The sequence below is a fragment of the Bubalus bubalis genome, chromosome 12 (assembly GCF_019923935.1).
Source record: "Bubalus bubalis isolate 160015118507 breed Murrah chromosome 12, NDDB_SH_1, whole genome shotgun sequence".
NCBI lineage: Eukaryota > Metazoa > Chordata > Mammalia > Artiodactyla > Bovidae > Bubalus > Bubalus bubalis.
The window spans coordinates 9,126,448-9,145,762 of NC_059168.1; the positions used below are offsets into that span (position 1 = coordinate 9,126,448).

Genomic DNA, 19,315 nt, shown 5'->3' on the forward strand with positions numbered 1-19,315 from the left:
ATAAAATTTCACCAGGCATTCTGGGAAACTATTTTGTAAAATTCTCTCTTGTATTGAAGGAGGAAACAGACAGAACAGGCTCTATCTTGAAAGCAAGGCTCCATCTTGGGCCTGACTGTGGACTTTGAGCTGTATGCCCAGTATCTATGGAAACAACATACCAACTGGAAAACCAGAGTCCCCTGAGGGAAGAGCCCCAGGGCTTGTACCTAGACTCTCCGTTGCCAGAAGAATACCCTAATTATCTGTGTAACTGAATAGAATCATACATTCTATTATGCTTATTGGGGTATGACCACAGGCCTATTGATAATTGTCCACTGTTAACTACCTAGGCTGAAGGCATATGAATCACGGGTTAACTTTGATTGTATCTTTGTTTTCCTTTGTTCAGACTAGTTTCAGGGAATCAGGGGAGGTGGATTTGGGCAGGTACACTTAAGGTATATAAGGTTTTCACAAAACTGGTCGAAGTCCTTGGCTAAGAGGAGACTCGGCCTTGGGCCTGCCGTTGTAATGAACTGCACTCCACTATCTGCATCGTCCTCCTGAGTGAGTTTGTTTTCTGGAACTTGTGGCTACAGCAGAACATCATTGTACAGTTGTTTTATCCATGTCGGAGGATATTGGTTCCATGACCCCTTAGAACTCCAAAATCCAAGGATGCTCAAGTTCCTTATATAAAATGCTTATATCCTCCTGTATACTTTAAATCATCTCTGGGTTACTTAACAGGGCTTCCCAGGTGGCTCGGTGGTAAAGAATCCACCTGCCAATGCAGGAGACACGAGTTCAATCCCTGGGTGGGGAAGATCCCCTGAAGAAGGAAATGGTAACCCGCTCCAGTATTCTTGCCTGGAGAATCCCACAGACAGAGGAGCCTGGCCTGCTGCTGCAGGCCATGGGTTCCCAAAGAGTGGACATGACTTAGCAACTATGAAACAACAAGATTATTTATAATACATAGACTATGTAACTAGTTGTAAATGCTCTGTAACTAGTTATCAGCCTGGCAAATTCAGTTTTCGCTTTTGGGAACTTTCTGAGATTTAATTTGTTGTTTTTTTTAAGTATTTACCATCTGAGGTTGGTTGAATTTTCAGATGCTGAACCCTTTGATAGGGGGCCAGCTGTAATCCCAGGACCTGACTGCAACACATGGCGCATGGTAGGTGCTTACTAAATAAAGAATTTGAATAAATGGATGGATCATAGAAGAACTGTAATATGTGACATCTCTCATTTTGTAATTTGTTAGTTCATAGGATAGCCGATGGAATATTATAGAAAACAGACCACTGGCATCAGACCCCGCTTTGAACCCCTGTCCTACCTGTGACTGGCTTGGTAGCCCCAAGCAAACACAAAACCCTAAACCTCAGTTTGCTCATGTGTAAGACAGACCAGTGACATATTATTTGCAAAACTGTTGGGAAGATCCCTTGACACGGTGCCCATGAACCACTTCCCAGTAGTACACACTTGGCACATAGTAGGCCCTCAGTAAACACTAGCTTTTATTCCATGGCTAAAGGAGAGACGACTCCAGGATAAGAAGGGAATGTGAAGGTGGTTAAATGGTACAATTGTTTTTTTTCTCAGTAACAGTAAGTTCCCAACATATGAACTAATTCCGTTCTGAGAGCACATTCGTAAGTCCCCTTTGTTTCTAAGTCCAAAGTTAGCCTAGGTACCCATGTAACATAATCGGCTATAGAGTACTGTACTGTCGTAGGTTTGTAATACTCTTCACACAAATAATGCATGAGAAACACAAAATATAGAAGCGTTTTTCATCTTATGGTTGAGTACTTTGATAAGTACAGTAGTACCAGCTACATCACCAGGGCTTTGACATTTGCTTCCAGACATCCTGGCCTTCAAATAAAGATACTGTACGACTCTTCTCTGTACAGTAGCAAGTAAAGTGCACGAAAGCACAACCATTTGTAGAGGACGCACGCACATGACAACACACGCCAGGCGTGCAAACCAAGTCACGTGACTGGACGTGTGAACGCACGCTCACACCTCCGAAAGTTCATAACCTGAAGGCTTGTATGTAGGGGACTTGCTGCGTGAGATAAGTAAGTCCTGGGGATCTGATGTACAGCACAGTGACCACGGTTAACAGCGCTGTGTGGTGTACTTGAACGTAACACGGTGCACACAAGAGACGTCAGGACTTAAAAGTTCTTGTAAACAGAAACTGAGAAGTTCTGTTTACAAGAAAAACTGTGAGGCAAGGGATGTTAACTCAACTTACTGCGGTCATCACTTCACAATATATGCCAATGTCAAATCACGCTGAAAGTAGTATAAGGTTATATGTCAATTGCATCTCCACAAACAAAAATCAGTAAACAGACTTCATTCTTGTCGGAAGGAAGGATGACACTTTAGATCCTGCTTTCAAGATAAAAGACTGTCTTTTTGAGAGAACAATTCTCTGATATAGATCTGAGTCGAGTGCATAGAAGGACAAAATTAAGAAATTCCCTCTCCTGGGACAGGGATTCTGTGGCAATGCGGATGGGTCATTCAGCTTGTTCTTGGGTTTATTTCGCTTCTCCTGAAATCCTGCCCCAGCCAACACTGCAGAGCTTTGGGAGAGGCGCAGCAAGGAACGTGAAGGAGAGGGAAGACTTTGTGGGGCTGTTGTTGTTTAGTCGCTCAGTCGTGTCTAACTCTTCGCAACCCCATAGACTGCAGCCCGCCAGGCTCCACTGTCCAGGGATTCTTCAGGGAATCTTCCTGACCCAGGAATCAAACCTTCGTCTTCTGCATTGGCAGGCAGGTTCTCTACTGTTGAGCCAGCAGGGAAGCCCAGCCAGTGGTCCTCTGGGTGATCTGGAACCAGAAGCGTTAGGATCACTGGAAACTTGGTGAAAGGAAACTTCTCAGGCGGGTTCTGTTTGAACAAGCCTCCAGCGATACTGACGACTGCTCATGCTTTGAGGTGAAACGCTCACCAAGGACTCCTATCTCTGGACTCAGTAATTTACCAGAGACTTCTATGGGGGGCGGGGAGCATCGACTAATCACAGACCAGGCCCAGGGACTCGGATCCAAGTGCAAGTACCACTTAGGCAGGTAGGCACGGCTTGTGAAGGAAGTACAAGGTGCAACCCGTACAGGCAAGAAGTTCCAGATGCGTCTCGGTGATGCAAACGCTGAAGCTGAGCTCTCTCCTCCTGACCCCTAGAGGAGGGCCAGCTTCCCAGAGAGTGGGCCCACTCAGACCTCTGTGGCACCCCCTCCCTCACCCCCACCAGGAGGAGAGGGTTAGTCACCCTAAACCACCATCTCAACAGAGATCTTCAGAGTAGATTAAAGAGATATTTCTCACTGGCAGTTGGTTCCACCCACGGCAACCTGGGGCAGGAAGCTGCTGGATGATCTGCCCCTGATTCAGAGGTAATCATCTGTAATTGCCTCGTGGTTGGGCAGGGAGTAAGTGTCTCAGAACTAAAGGCTGGCCCTGTTCCCAGGAGGGGAGGGGAGGGGAGAAGGGAGGAGCGGGGAGGAAAAAGGAGAGGGGAAGGGAGCAGGCTCAGGAGGCAGGGCCTGTGGCTGTTCAGGGCACTGGTGCTCCCTCTTCCTGAAATCACAGGAAACCCTCTCTGGGACCTGGCCCCAAAGGCAGGGTGGCACACTGCTGGTGCCCCTGAGCTGGTGGAGCAAAAGGAAGGAACCTGGTCGGGTTACAGTGGTTCCACATAGCTCACTCCTGAAGGACCCATGTTGTTCCTGTGCCTGGCAGTCGGTCAGAAAAAGCTCTGCTCTCCCAGGTGGCTCAGTGGTAAAGAATCCACATGCCAACACAGGAGATTCGGGATCGATCCCTGGGTCAGGAAGATCCCCTGGAGGATCCCACTCCATTATTCTTGCCTGGGAAATCTCCTGGACAGACGAGCCTGACTGGCTGCAGTCCAGGGAGTTTCAAAGAGTCTGGATGGGACTGGCATACAGCATAGGTGGGCATAAAAGATAGACACTGCCCCTACCCCTTCCTAACCACCCTCTGGTTAGGAAGAAAGACGCCTGCTTTCCCACATCCTATTTCTGCACACTCCCCTTTCCATAAACTGACTTACTGGGTGCAAACAGTCAGTATGTAAAGCAGGGGGTCCCCAATCTCACCCTGGATGTCCAAGGCAAGACTGTCTTCCATGAAATTGGTCCCTGATGCCAAAAAGGTTGGGGACTGCTGCCGTAAAGCCCCCAGACATGTCTGACTTGGATCCACAAGCAGTGCCAGGATCGAACTTTGCATCGTTGGTTGGTTCCTGCGTGTTTGAGCAACTGACACAAGTCCCCGGGAGCCTTGCTAAGTCAGGAGGAACTGCCTCTGTCTGAGGCTTAACATCCAGCGAGAGGAGGCCGTCACACCATGGCTCCTCTGGGTCCGCCTCGGAGCAGGAAATGCTGGGCTGTGATGGATGAAGCTATTTGTACTCTAGGCCCAGAAGAACTCTGCTTCTTTCTTTTCCTTTGGGATCATTTCTTTTCTGATTCCAGCCCTTTTCTGTAGCAATCCATTCGCCTCTCTGCATGCTGTGCTCAGTTGATTCAGTCATGTCTGACTGTTTGCAACTCTATGGACTATAGCCCACCACAGACTCCTCTATCCATGGGATTCGCCAGGCAAGAATACTGGAGTGGGCTGCCATGCCCTCCTCCAGGAGATCTCCTCAACCCAGGGATTGAACCCGTGTCTCTTATGTCTCCTGCATTGGTAGGCAGCTTCTTTACCCACTGAGCCACCTGGGAAGCCCCGATTCACCTCTCTGCTTGCCAGCAATTGTTTTTTTCCATGTGTCTGTTAGTCTAGAATCTATTTAAAGGACATATACATATCCTAGGTCTGTGCAAACCTGGCAAAACCCTGTTTTAAAGGCACCATGTCAGGGTCCCCCAAAGCACTTTACCTGCAGCCTCTGATGATCCTTCCTGGCATCCCTGCCAAGGGGGCCCCTCATGCCTCACTTATTTCTCAGAATGTCGATTTTAAACCACACTGAAATCACAATTGTTCTTTGTGAAGTAACTTTATGAGTCAACACTAAAACTTTAAAATCCCAAAGTTCTTTTGTACTATTTCCGCCTAGATCAGGGTCATTAACAGAAAACCTGTGGCCTAGCCAGGAAGAGCCGGGTGCCAGGCCCTGGGGGGGCGGAGTTGGGTGGGCATGGGCAGGGCTCCAAGCCAGGAGCTCTGATGGAGGATGTGTATATATGACCACAGGCAAGAGACCTTCGCTGGAAAAGACCCTGATGCTGGGAGGGATTGGGGGCAGGAGGAGAAGGGGACGACAGAGGAGGAGATGGCTGGATGGCGTCACCCACTCCATACACATGAACTTGGGCAAATTTCAGTAGATAGTGAAGGACAGGGAAGCCTGGCGTGCTGCAGTCCATGGGGTTGCAAAAAGTCAGACACGACTAAGTGATGAACAATAAGAGACGCCCTCAACCCCACCTGACCTGTGAGACAAAGAATATACCACTCACTTCTTACCTTAAAGGGTTAATCTAGTTTTTCTTCAACTCATTTTCATGGCTAATCAATAACTGAAAGATTTCTGTAATGTCTCCCATGAGTGGTTCTTTACCACCGTGCAAATTTGAATATACCAAAGAATTGTATTTTAAGTTGATTTCTGTTCTTCTAAATAAAACAAGTTAAGGACTATTTTCCACCTCTTTCAGAAAGTGCTTTGACTCCAGACCTCAGAGCCATGGCAGGGCTTTCCGAAACAGCCAAGCTTCTTTCTACATCATTGCAACAGTAGACTGTTCAAAAACCAGGAAAAGATTTTCTAAAACATCTGACCTTCAGCCTCTCCTTGAAGGGACTCTTTGTCCCCCAAAACATCTTTTAAAATTCTGGTCCAACCTTGCTGCATAAACATTTTTGGAAACTTCTGTCCAGTTAGATGCTGAGCAATTACCCTATAATCGCACAAGATTGGTCACACGCCTCCTGCAGGGATGCGCCAGGGGCAAGTTACTGTCAGGCATCCAAACGTTCGTCTCACTGTCCTAGCATTCAAGGTGCTTCCCTCCCTCCCTCTCTCTCTTCCTTCCTTCCTTCTTATCCTCCTTCCTTTCTTTGTTTCCCCTTCTTCTCAGCAGTTGAAGCTCTCTTTTCACCTGGCAGGTGGCCTTGCCATACACAGGCTCCCTGACCTCTTTAAACTTGCATGGGCTCAAATCCATCTTCCTCCCTTTTTTTGGTGGTGCATCTAGTTCCCTACATGAGTATTGGGTCCCTCGAGTCCCCAGGACTTGCGGCAAGCAGTTGAAGGAAACGCCGAGAGTCAATGGATGTCCACTTGATATCCCTGATTCACCATCACCGTTCAACACGTTTTCTTTTCTTTCTTGCTCCTTTTTATTTATTTATTTATTTTTGACTGCCGTTGTGATGCCTGTTTGGCAGAGGAAGGTGAGATGGGTATGGATTCAGATTTAGGGTCTGGGAGGATTCTTTTCTGCCTGAAACTCCAGGAGGGGAGGCGATGGGAGGCGGGCCTTGCAGTCAAGATGATGCAGGAGAGCAGAGCAAGGGTGGGAGTCCATGGTGGCCAGGGTGACTGTGGGGTCCCTCCTGGTGGGGCCAGGAAGCAGCTGGATGTAGTGGCAGGAAAAGCCTTGGGACTCAGTGAAGGGTCTGCAGGGGCCTGCTGTGATGGATGCATGAGGGGACAGTGTTGGCAAGACAGACAGACAGAAGTGAGGGAAGGAAGGTGGGAAGGTGGCCAGAGCAAGTGAAAGGAAGCTTCCACTGGGGAAGTGGGAGAGGGCTGCTTTAGCTGCTTCATTTTTTTTAAGACTTTTTTTTTTTTTTTGATGTGGACCATTTTTAAAGCCTTTATTGAGTTTGTTACAATATTGCTTCTGCTTTATGTTTTGGTTTTCTGGACAGGAGACATGTGGAATCTAGCTACCCGACCAGGGATCGAACCAGCAATCCCTGCACTGGAAGCCAAAGTCTTAACCACTCGACCACCAGGGAAGTCCCATGGCTGCTTCATTTCTGAGGGCAAATAAGGCCACTGTTCACAAGCAATGTCTGGAAATCAGGGTGGTTTCCAAGGATGAGATGGTTAAATAGTCTCACCGACTCAATAGACATGAATTTGAGCAAACTCCAGGAGATAGTGAAGGACAGGGAAGCCTGGTATGCTGCAGTCCTTGGGGGTCACAAAGAGTCGGACACAACTTAGTGACTGAATAATCAAAAACCAATCCGAGGACAAAGAGGAAGTTACCCCAAATCTCCCCACACTTTAGCTTCACACTCAGCTCCAGCCTTTCCAAGCAAGGCCAGGACACTGTAAGCCCCGTGGGAGAGCAGCTGAGGAAAGAGAGAGGGCATCTATCAGCTTGGAGCGGCCTCAAGTTCATGGTGACTTACATCTTTGTTGAACGAAATGGTTAGTACAGTTGAGCCCAGGACTAATCAGGTTAGTTCGCACTTGGTCTGCTCTTACAGAGACCTATTTAGGAAGCTAGTAAATCATGTGATACTATTTTTGAAGTGCCTATGGAGGACTCTTCGCCCAAGAAAGAGGAGGCAGAGAGGGGATGAAAGATCCACCTGCAGCATCCCAGTTCCGTCTGGCCTCCCCCGGGGTCTGGAGCCACATGGAAGTGCCCCACTGTGCTTTTCCAACAAGCAGATAATTCAGCTCAGCTCTCTCCTCTGCCAAGAGGACAAGCTGACTCCTGCCTGGTTCGGCTTGTGAATGATTGTTCAAAAATTTGTGAAGGGTCTTGGAATTTGGCACTGCTTCGATATTAGAAGCTCAGACGACATCCTTCTCAAAGCCATTGGATTGAAGGTGGGGGGAGGCAAGAGGAAGTGATTGAGCAGGAACTTGCTGTTTGCCGAGTGAGTCATCCTCAGCAAGCCACTGAGATGAATAAAGCCTGGGCTATCGCTCCCAGAGCCCACAGTCCAGCTCGACTAGAAAGGAGGGTGCCAGCGTGGTAGAGATGAAATCCCAATACAATCCCATCTGGGTTAAGATACAGGAAGTGTATCCCACCCCTGGGTATATATTCAAAAGAGTCGAAAGCAGAGTCTAAAGAAACACTTGCGTGTTTATAGCAGCAGAGTTCCCAACAGCCAAGAGATGGGAGCAACTCAAAGATTCATAGTGCTCAGTGGCTCAGTTGTGTCTCTTTGCTGACCCCATGCACTGTAGCCAGCCAGGCTCCTCTGTCCATGGGATTCTCCAGGCAAGAATACTGGAGTGGGTTGCCATTCCCTCCTCCGAGTATTCACCAGTAGATGAATACATAAACCAAATATAGTCTATACAAACAGTGGAAGATTATCCAGTCTTGAAAAGGAAGAGAATCCCGTTCATGAAAAGCTACAACACAGATGAACCTTGAGGACATTGCTGTGCAGATGTGTGCACTCAGTCCTGTCCGACTCTCTGCGACCCCATGGAGTGTAGCCTGCCAGGCTCCTCTGTTCATGGGATTTCCCAGGCAAGAATAATGGAGTGGGTTGCCATTTCCTCCTCCAGGGGATCTTCCCAACCCAGGGATTGAACCTGTGTCTCCTGCATCTCCTGCATTAACAGGAGGATTCTTTACCACTGATCCACTGAGGAAGACCTTAAGAACATTATGCTCAGTGAAATAAACCAGTCACAAAAGGAAAAATGCTGAATGATTCTACTTATAGGAGGGATCTACAATATTCAAATTTATAGAGGCAGGAAGTAGACGGTGGATGTCGGGGGTTGGGGAGAGAAGAGGACAGGGAGCTGTTTAATGAATATAGAGTTTCAGTTTTGCAAGAAGAAAATGTTCTGCAGCTTTGTTGTACAACAATGTGAATATTTCTAACACTACTACAGTGTACACTTATAACCAAAGATGGTTAAGAAAAATTACAGAAAAGTGCATTCATAGAAAGTGATGAGAATACAAAAGGCCCTTAGCCCAACCTGAGGGTCTGTGATGGCTAATTTTATGTGTTAAGTTGGTGGGACCACAGGCTGCCCAGATATTCAGTTAAACATTATTCTGGGGGGTTTTGGATGCGATGAGTATAGGAACCTGTAGAGTTAATCAGCTTGCCCTCCCTATGCGGGATAGATCCCATCCTACTGGTAGATACCATCAGACTGACTGAAGGTCTGCAGAGAACAAAAAGCCTGCCTCTCCCCTGAGGAGGAGACAATTCTTTTTGCGTGATGACCTTCAAGCTGGGACATCAGTATTCATCTTGCTTTTGTACTAGACCTGAAACACAGGCTCTCTTGGGGTGTAACCTGTCAATTCAGTCTTCGGGGCTGGGAACTTCTCGGGCTTCATAAGCACATGAGCCATTTTTTTTCCCCCAATAATAAATCCCTGGAGATTTATTTCTGGAGAATGCTGACTGGCTGACTGAGACATGGTCCTGGAGGAGACCTCTGGATGGACCTCTGGAGGAGACGTCATTGGATCTGAGTCTTGACAGTGGGGCACGAGGTGGCCAGTTGGCTGACAAAAACGGGGCACCGAGGTCCCCGTGGCACGTCAAGCGTGACACAGCCAGGAAAGAGGCTGGGAGTGCAGGCGGGCTGTGGAAATCCCAAGTGCCACCTCAGGGAGTTTTATCCTGTGGGCGAGGGTTTCCCACTCAGGTCTATAGATATCAGTGTCAACATGGCCTCACCCAAGACACACACCAGTGAGCACTCAAGGCTGAGATCAGAGAGGGCTGGTCATTCCCAGGTTAAATGAGTCTCTAGCTGGTGATCACAGCTGCCTCTGCAGAGGAGACTGAGCCTGGAGATGGGGAAGGAATCACTTTTCACTACATCAAGTCCCCCACATACAACCTTCAAGTTGAGAATTTTCAAAGATGTGAATTTGTATTTACATGTCCAGTCACGTAAGTTAGTTCACATGTCTGGTGTACATTGTCACATGCGTGCATCCTCTATAAGTGCTAAAATCACGGCATCCAGTCCCATCACTTCATGGCAAATACATGGGGAAACAATGGAAACGGTGACAGACTTTATTTTCTTGAGCTTCAAAATCACTGCATATCGTGCCTGCAGCCATGAAATTAAAAGATTCTTGCTCCTCAGAAGAAAAGCTATGACAAACTTAGTTCAGTTCAGTTGCTCAGTCATGTCCGACTCTTTGCAACCCCATGAACCGCAGCACACCAGGTCTCCCTGTCCATCACCAACTCCCGGAGTTCACCCAAACTCATGTCTATTGAGTCGGTGATGCCATCCAACCATCTTATCCTCTGTCATCCCCTTCTCCTTCTGCCCTCAATCTCTCCCAGCATCGGGGTCTTTTCAAATGAGTCAGCTCTTCACATCAGGTGGCCAAAGTATTGGAATTTCAACTTCAACATCAGTCCTTCCAAAGAACACTCACGACTGATTTCCTTTAGGATGGACTGGTTGGATCTTCTTGCAGTCCAAGGGACTCTCAAGAGTCTTCTCCAACACCACAGTTCAAAAGCATCAATTCTTTGGTGCTCAGCTTTCTTCACGGTCCAACTCTCACATCCATACATGACTACTGGAAAAAACATAGCCTTGACTAGCCAGACCTTTGTTGACAAAGTAACATCTCTGCTTTTTAATATGCTGCCTAGGTTAGTCATAACTTTCCTTCCAAGGAGTAAGTGTCTTTTAACTTCATGGCTGCAGTCACCATCTGCAGTGACCTTGGAGCCCCCCAAAATAAAGTGAGGCACTGTTTCCACTGTTTCCCCATTTATTTGTCATGAAGTGATGGGACTGGATGCCATGACAAACATAGACAGCATATTAAAAAGCAGTGACATCACTTTGCTGACAAAAGTCTGTCTAGTCAAAACTATGGTTTTTCCAGTGGTCATGTATGGATGTGAGAGTTGGACCATAAAAAAGGCTAAGCACCGAAGAATTGATGCTTTTGAACTGTGGTGTTGGAGAAGACTCTTGAGAGTCCCTTGGACTGCAAGGAGATCCAACCAGTCCATCCTAAAGGAGATCAGTCTTGAGTGTTCATTGGAAGGACTGATGTTGAAGCTGAAACTCCAATACTTGGCCACCTGATGCAAAGAGCTGACTCATTGGAAAAAGCTCAGATGCTGGGAAAGACTGAAGGCAGGAGGAGAAGGGGAGGACAGAGGATGAGATGGTTGGATGGCATCACCGACTTGATGGATATGAGTTTGAGCAAGCTCTGGGAGATGATGAAGGACAGGGAAGCCTGGCGTGCTGTAGTCCATGGGGTTGCAAAGACTCAGACACAACTAAGCAACTGAACAGCAAATAGAGTACAATAGTATGACATCTTTATTTCAAGCCCAGGATGTCCAGAAACAAGTGTAGAAGTAGCAGTGATGTAACTGGTACTACTGTTCTTTTAGAGGTATTGGACTATAAGATTAAAGATGCTTCCCTTATTTTTTGTGTTTGCTTTTTAATGTATTATTTATATGAAAAGTGTTATGAATCTATTACAGTACAGTATTTTATAGCAGATTTTGTAATTGGGTGCCTAGGCTAACTTCTTCAGACTTAAGGAGCAAATTGAACTTACAAACGCACTCTTAGAACTCATTCGTTGCAGGGGATTTACTGTATTCCTCCTTTTGTACCTTTTGAATTTTGCAACCATGTTCATTGATATCTACTCAACAAAATAGAATAATGAATGAAAATTCCTGTTATCAGAGCAATGACAATTGAAATAGTCTTTAAAGAATAAAATTTATTAATGCCTTTAAAGAGAGAAAGAAGGATTCCCTGGTGACTCAGTGGTAAAGAATCCACCTGCCAATGCAGGAGACAGAGGTTTGATCCCCGATCTGGGAAGATCCCGCATACCATGGAGCAACTAAGCCCATGCTCCACAACTACTGAGCCTGTACTTTAAAGCCTGTGCTCTGCAACAAGAAAAGCCACCAAAAAGACAACCTGCTCACTGCAACTATGGTACCCCCAACCCCTGCAACTAAAGAAAAGCCCATGCAGCAACGAAGACCCAGCACAGCCAAAAATAAATAAAATAACTAATTAAAAAAAAAAAAAAAGAGAGACAAAGAAAGTGATTCCACAATAGGCAGTGGAATAATCTGTTTGCAAGAACAAAAACTGTGTGTGAAAACCACATTAGTCTGTATTGGGAAAATAAGGTTGATGAGCTTTTGTTCCTAAAATAGATCACAACAACAAAAAATAGTCGCCAAAGCAAATTCCTTAAAGGCACAAGAGATTCCAGCTCCCCTGAAGGATTCCTCTGTGGTCTTCACCCAAGTGGAACAACAGGGGTCACTGGCAATAAGGACACATCCTGTACAGTCCCGTTGTCTAGATTATTTAAGCCCAAACATGTGCTTCTGACAAAGTGCTTCACACGATGGGGTAGGTGAGGGACATTAAGGGAGCTGAAACTCCATGTGTGCAATCATATTTAACCAATTTCAAGTTTAATTAAGCCAGTTATCCTCAACCTTTGTTCTCAGAACCCCTTCACTCACTCTAATATTATTCAGGATCCCAAAGGAGAGCTTTTGTTTCTGTGAGTTAGTCCAATAGCTTTTTTCTTTTTTTAACTACATTAAAAATTAAAATGGAGAAAGAAAAAGTTAATTCATTTAAAAATTACAAAGGGACTTCTCTGGTGGTCCAGTGGTAAGACTTCACTTTCCAGATGGGGAGGAGGGCTAGTTAGGGAGTTTGGGATGCATGTACACACAGCTGTATTTAAAATGAATAACCCGCAAGGTCCTACTCTACAGCACAGGGAACTCTGCTCAATGTTATGTGGCAGCCTGGATGGGAGGGGAGTTTGGGGGAAGAATAGATCCGTGTATATGTATGGCTGAGTCCCTTTGCTGTGCATCTGAAACTATCATGACATTGTTAATCAGCTATAGCCAATATAAAATAAAAAGTTAAAAAAAATAGATAGCCAAGAAGGACCTACTGTATAGTAAAAAAAAAAAAAAAAAAGAAAAGTATTTTGCAAATCTCTTTCATGTATCAGTCTTAATAGAAGATAGCTGGATGGCTGGCGGGTCTCATACCAGCTTCTACATTTCATCTTTTGAGAGATGTGTTTACAGTCAAAGTATAGTGCAGCTTCACACAGATATATGGTTGGAAAAGAGAGCTGTTGCATAGCCATCTCAGGTACTTGTCAACATAAACTTTTACTTCTGAATTTCCCCTGTGGCTCAATGGTAAAAAATCCACCTGCCAATGCAGGAGATGCAGGAGACACGGGTTCAGTCTCTGGGTCAGAAGATCCCCTGCATGAGGAAATGGCAACCCACTCCGGTATTCTTGCCTGGGAAACCCCATGGACAGAGGAGCCTGGCGGGCTACAGTCCATTGGGTTGCAGAGTGGACATGACTGAGTAACAACACAACACAATGATGAGCATGCACATCACTGGTGAGAATAACAAACTATAACCAATTCCCTGCTTTCCCAAGTTGGTGTCAAGGTGGATGCAGAGATGAAGGTCACGTGTGCACACATGTGGGAATGGCTGGGACTGGCGTTCATGGACAGTGAGTGCTTCTCAGAGAAGATAGAGCGTGGAGGAAGCAAAACCGAGACGTGAACCCTAGGTCATGAACGAGGACGGACTATTTTTTTTCGTCAGTCTCCTCATGTTTTGATTCACCTTTTCATTACAGGATGATAGCTCTAGATTAGACATGAATCTATAGCCACTTAAAACCATCAAGACTATTAAAATAAATTTTCTACCAATTTCCTTTCGCCCAAACAGATGTGTCTTATCTCTGACAACAGAATGCCCCAGATGAAAGAAATCTCAGTGAAATTACATATGGTCTGCAGTTTAAGATTGAAGAAGGCAATGGCACCCCACTCCAGTACTCTTGCCTGGAAAATCCCGTGGATGGAGGAGCCTGGCGGGCTACAGTCCATGGGGTCGCTAAGAGTCAGACATGACTGAGCGACTTCACTTTCACTTTTCATTTTCATACATTGGAGAAGGAAATGGCAACCCATTCCAGTGTTCTTGCCTGGAGAATCCCAGGGACGGGGGAGCCTGCTGGGCTGCCATCTATGGGGTCGCACAGAGTAGAACACGACTGAAGCGACTTAGCAGCAGCAGCAGCAGTTTAAGATAGCAATCAAATTATGTCTCGAGGGTGATTTTTGTGTCCTCTTTATTTGATGACTGATTGAGACAATAATTGTCTGGATCAGTTATTCTATGGGTTGCATTGATCAAGATACCAAAATCTTTGCAGTCTGACTGTTTTTCATGTGACTTCTCCATTCAGTAGACACTGTGTTCCCCAAGTGTCTAGGGAACTATGGTGAGGTCTTCCGTAGCAGGGCTTTAATTTTTCTCTGTCACTTCTTGCCCTTTACCTGCAGTTCAGATGGGCCAGATCCAGGCAGTGGTGTCCCTGGGCCCCTCTTCCCTCTCCTTCTCTGATCTTCGCTCCCAGAGGAGTAAAGATGCTTCTATATTTTGCCACAGAACTAGGTAGCTGCCAGAACTGGGCTTCCTTGGTGGCTCAGACAGTAAAGACTCAGCCTTCCATATAGAAGACTCAGATTCAGTCTCTGGGTCAGGAAGATCCCCTGGAGTAGGAAACGACAACCCACCACAGTATTCTTGCCTGGAGAATTTCATGGACAGAGGAGTTTGGCAGGCTACGTTCATGGGGTTGCACGGACATGACTGAGTGACTGACACTTTCACTTTTCAGGTAGTTCCCGAGACCTGGATGCTAGGAAAGTCCGGGAGAGCAACAGGGCTCCAACACAGGCCATGGGGCAGCTCACCGAAACCTGGACACAGGAGCTCAACTGTCAGCTATTCAGAAGCCACTCGAGGATCTCAAAAGCGTATTTCATGACACTTGACAAATATAACTCCTCCTGTTTAGAGGAGAAGAGTGGAAGTGCTTGCTGAGCCTTAGGGTGTGTACACCATATTCCTGCAGTGGGGGGTTGCTTGTCCCCATGTCCTGCGCCTCTGGGGAGAGGGCTGCTTCCTCTTTAGCAGAAGGGCCCCACCATCACACCATCGGCGCTTCCACTATGGATGTGTTCTACCATCTGTATTGATCAAAGTCCCCTGGGTTTTGCAAATAGACATTCTCTAGTTCCACCAGAAAGAGGGAGAGGGAATTCCCTGCCTTCTGAAAGGCGACACACTTTCTGTCTTGGTCACTTACCACCAACCTCAGCCCCACTCTGAAAAAGTCAGTATTCATTTTTGAGGTAGAAAACCAGTAGCAAAGTTTACGTGGTGGTAAAGAATCTGCCTGCCAATGCAGGAGACACGGGTGTGATCCCTGGTCTGGGAAGGGACGCTGTGAAGCAACTAAGCCCATGCACCCCAACTACTGAGCCTGTGCTCTAGAGCCCGGGAGCCACAATTGCCAGAGCTCATGAGCCCCAGAGCCTGTGCTCTGCAACAAGAGAAGTCACTGCAATGAGACGTCCAACAACACAACAAAACGTAGCCCCAACTCACTGCAGTGAGAGAAAAGCCCGTGAAGCAACGAAGACCTAGAACAGCCAAAAATAAAGTTATAAAAAAGGAAAAGCCATTGCATCTAAGTCACCTAAACCAAGAAACAAAGCTCCATAACTCAAGGCAAGAGTAACCAAAATCAGAATGAGAAACACATGGCCAGGAATGAGACCAGCACGTCTATTAAAATACCTTGGCAGTGTGCTTCTTCCTCCTCCCAGACAGCCTGCTCCCTTCAGCTCTGCACCCCCTCTTCTCCCTTCCCCTGGCCAGCAGTCACAGAAAAGGCAGTCTTTGATGTGGGGGTAACCCATGAGCACACCCCCTACCCCTGTGCCGCCCCCCCCACCCCAGCCCTTCCGCCCAAATTACAGGAAGAGGCTGGAAGCCCAGCACGGCTGCAGAGACCCTGAAACAAGGCCTAAGGGGCCGGGTCCTCAGGCTGCGTGTTTTAACTCATTTGGGGGCATAGAAGGAAAGTGAATTATGCAGTGGGGAGGGAGACGCTGCAGGGGAAGGGTGGAGTCTCGCTCCCCCCAGACTTCTACCCATACGGCCCTTCCCTCTTGGGGAAATGGCACAGGTTGCTGTGTTTTGTTCTGTGTTTTTTTGGTTGCCTTTTCCCTTTTCGGTGAAGACTCCCATTTGTAGAGCTGACCAGAAGGGAAAGCATTTCCTCAGCTCCTGCCTGAAGGACGGCGCAAAGCCCTGTACAGAGAGGGGGATGTTTGAGGGGGGCTCACTTGAGTCGGTAAAGATTCAGGAGAAAAGAAATCTGTCTCCAAGACTTCGTTGTTGTTGTTCAGCTGCTCAGTTCAGTTCAGTTCAGTTCAGTCGCTCAGTCGTGTCCAACTCTTTGTGACCCCATGAATCGCAGCACGCCAGGCCTCCCTGTCCATCACCAACTCCCGGAGTTCACCCAGACTCACGTCCATCGAGTCAGTGATGCCATCTAGCCATCTCATCCTCTGGTATCCCCTTCTCCTCCTGCCCCCAATCCCTCCCAGCTACTCAGTCGTGTCCTAATCTTTGTGACTCCATGGACCGCAGCACGCCAGGCTCCCCTGTCCTTCACTATCCCCTGGAGTTTGCTCAAACTCATGTCCATTGGGTCAGTGATTCCATCCAATCATCTCATCCTCTGTCACCCCCTTCTCCGCCTGCCCTCAATCTTTCCCAGCATCAGGGTCTTTTCCAATAAGGAGAAGAGAATTTAAAATCAGTGCATTTTGGACATCTATCTTTAAATATGGAATGTTTTAGGGACCAGTAGGAGTGTTTTGGGCTTCCCTGGGGGCTCAAAGTAAAGAATCCGTGTGCAAGGCAGGAGCCACAGGAGACAAGCGTTCGATTCCAGAGTCGGGAAGATCCCCTGGAGAAGGGTACAGCAACCCACTCCAGTGTTCTTGCCTGCAGAATCCCATGGACAGAAGAGCCTGGCGGGCTACAGTCCGTAGCGTTGCAAAGAGTTGGACATGACTGAAGTGACTTAGCATGCATGCACACACAGGAGTATTTTAGGTACTCTTGAGGGTCCCTTGGATATTGAGGAGATCAAACCAGTCAATCCTAAAGGAAATCAACCTTGAGTATTTACTAAAGGACTGATGCTGAAGCTCCAGTGCTTTGGCTACCTGATGCGAAGAGCCAGCTCATTGGAAAAGACTCTAATGCTGGGAAAGATTGAAGGCAAAAGGGAAAGGGGGTGAGAGAGGATTAAATGGTTAGATAGCATCACCAACTCAGTGGATGAATTTGAACAAACTCCAGGAAAGAGTGGGAGACAGAAGATCCCAGACTGCTACAGTCCGTGAGGTCACAGAGTCGGACCTGACTTAGCAGCTGAACAACAACAGGAAGTGTGTAGGTGCCTGTGTGGAGCAGAAGGAAGCAGAGAGAAATGTGCGGCCCAGCCTCAGGGACCCCAGCTCATCAGAAACACTAACAGTACGACGAAACCCAAATTTTCACAATGTCCTCAAAGACAGGTGAGATAGGGGTCAGCAGTCATGGTACACTTTATGGGAAAGTATTCAGCTTTGCAGGAGAGTGTGACATTAATATTTCCTTAATATTAAAAAGGGGCTCTACAGTGCAATCATTTGAGTTGATTCGTTGGCTACTCCATTAAAAACAAAATATTTTTCTGATAGAATGGATCCCAAAATGTAATCGACTTTATAACAGCTCATCTTGTTGTTATAAACCCAATAATAAAACAAGACTCAAATAGCATTCCTCAAGAAACAAACAATAAAACTAAAAGAATCTGCCTGCAGTACAGGGTTTGATCCCCAGGTTGGGAAGATCCCCTGGAGGAGGGAATAGCACCCCACTCCAGTATTCTTGCCTGGGAAATCCCACGGACAGAGGAGCCTGGTGGGCAACAGTTCATGGGGTCGCATAGAGTAGGCACGACTGAGTGACTAACACTTTCACTTTTCACATGAGATGAAGTAGCATTAGCCCAATAACACAGACATTCATTTCTCTTTTGACCTCAGAATTATTTTTAAATAACTGAGCTCAATTCTTTTTCTTTTTAGGTTGGACTTGATCAAATGCCCTGCTCAGGGTCTGGCTAGAGGATGTTTATACCTGTTATACCTTTTATCAGGTATGTGCCATTCTATCAGTATTCAGCCTGAACATTAGAGCATTACTAAGTATTTTGCCTTTTGCCTGTATCCCACTCTAGAAATTAGTAAGTTATTAATGCGTTTCCTTTTGAAAGCACACCACAGTGATCTGTACTTTTAAACCATCAGCCGTAACCAGTCATTTTGTATACACACCTTTCCCCAGCATAATCAGACTCATCAGTAACTGACCTTTCTACCCCAGGCCATTCAGAAATTCTGTCAGGGAGAAATGGCTCACCATGGTTTTTCCCCCTTTCAATGTTGATTTAATGTTTTTTTTTGTTTTTTTTTTTTTAAGATTTCGGTGTTCAAAACTCGGTGCAAATTCCTGATTCTCACTGAGAGACAGTAAGATGCAAGAGGCACAGTGGTGCTCTCGTGTTCTCTGTGTTCCCGTGTGTCCCTCCTGTGGCTCTGGGAACAGCTGGAGCTTTGCTGCAGGAGAGCCAGCTCCCCCTGCCTATCCTCGGGGTCCCTGCTTGGAGCCTGCAGTCCACAGGGCCAGCAAGCTCCTTCCCCGGGCTGGGACACACCCCTGCACAGCTAGGATGTAGGCTGTACATATAGAGAGGGAGAATTGTGAGGGAGGGGACAAAGGAGAGAACTGGGCACCTTACCTGTCTTGTTTCTGCCTTCCAGCCTGACCAGAGTGGAGGACAGGAGCCTGGGGCCACCAGCCTGTGGGTTCACCCCAATGTTCAGGCAGCGGCCGGCCAACTGGGCTATAAATAAGGCTGGTCCAGCGCACAGGAGATAAGAACCCAACCCCTGGCTCCTGCAAGCCTTTTAAGGTATGCAAATTAAAGGAGCCTCAGCCCCTAGATGAGAGGGACTGCCAGCTCCCCATCTGGCCCTCCAGCCTCAAGGACATCCCAGGCCTGGCACGTACTGATGCAGCGGGAGGGGCAGGAGAACCAGAGCACCAGGAAGCAATCTCCCCATGTCCAAAAAGTGGCAGAGCTTCTGAGGCCCCCAGGCGGTGAGCCGCTTGGGCTAGGGGGCTGTCACTGAGACCCAGGAGCCAGAGGAAGCTCCCCCAGCACACACAGCCCTCTGTGGTCCCCATGGGTTTTCAGCTGATTACTCCCCATCCCCCCACCACTCCATCCCTAGCTTTAAGGGTGTTTGTTTGTGTGAAGATTCTGGGAAGACCAGGAATGGGTCTAATCAA

At 47.1% G+C, this 19,315-nt stretch overlaps 1 protein-coding gene across 1 annotated transcript in view; it reads right to left on the bottom strand.

Annotated features, from left to right (window-relative positions):
- FHL2 (four and a half LIM domains 2) overlaps positions 1-18,904 on the bottom strand; it is a 47,098-nt gene extending 28,194 nt beyond the window's left edge. The window contains exon 1 of the mRNA XM_044925728.2: positions 18,762-18,904. The gene's annotated coding sequence lies outside the window, so the exon portion shown is untranslated. The remainder of the gene's footprint in view (positions 1-18,761) is intronic.
- Positions 18,905-19,315: the final 411 nt, after the last annotated feature.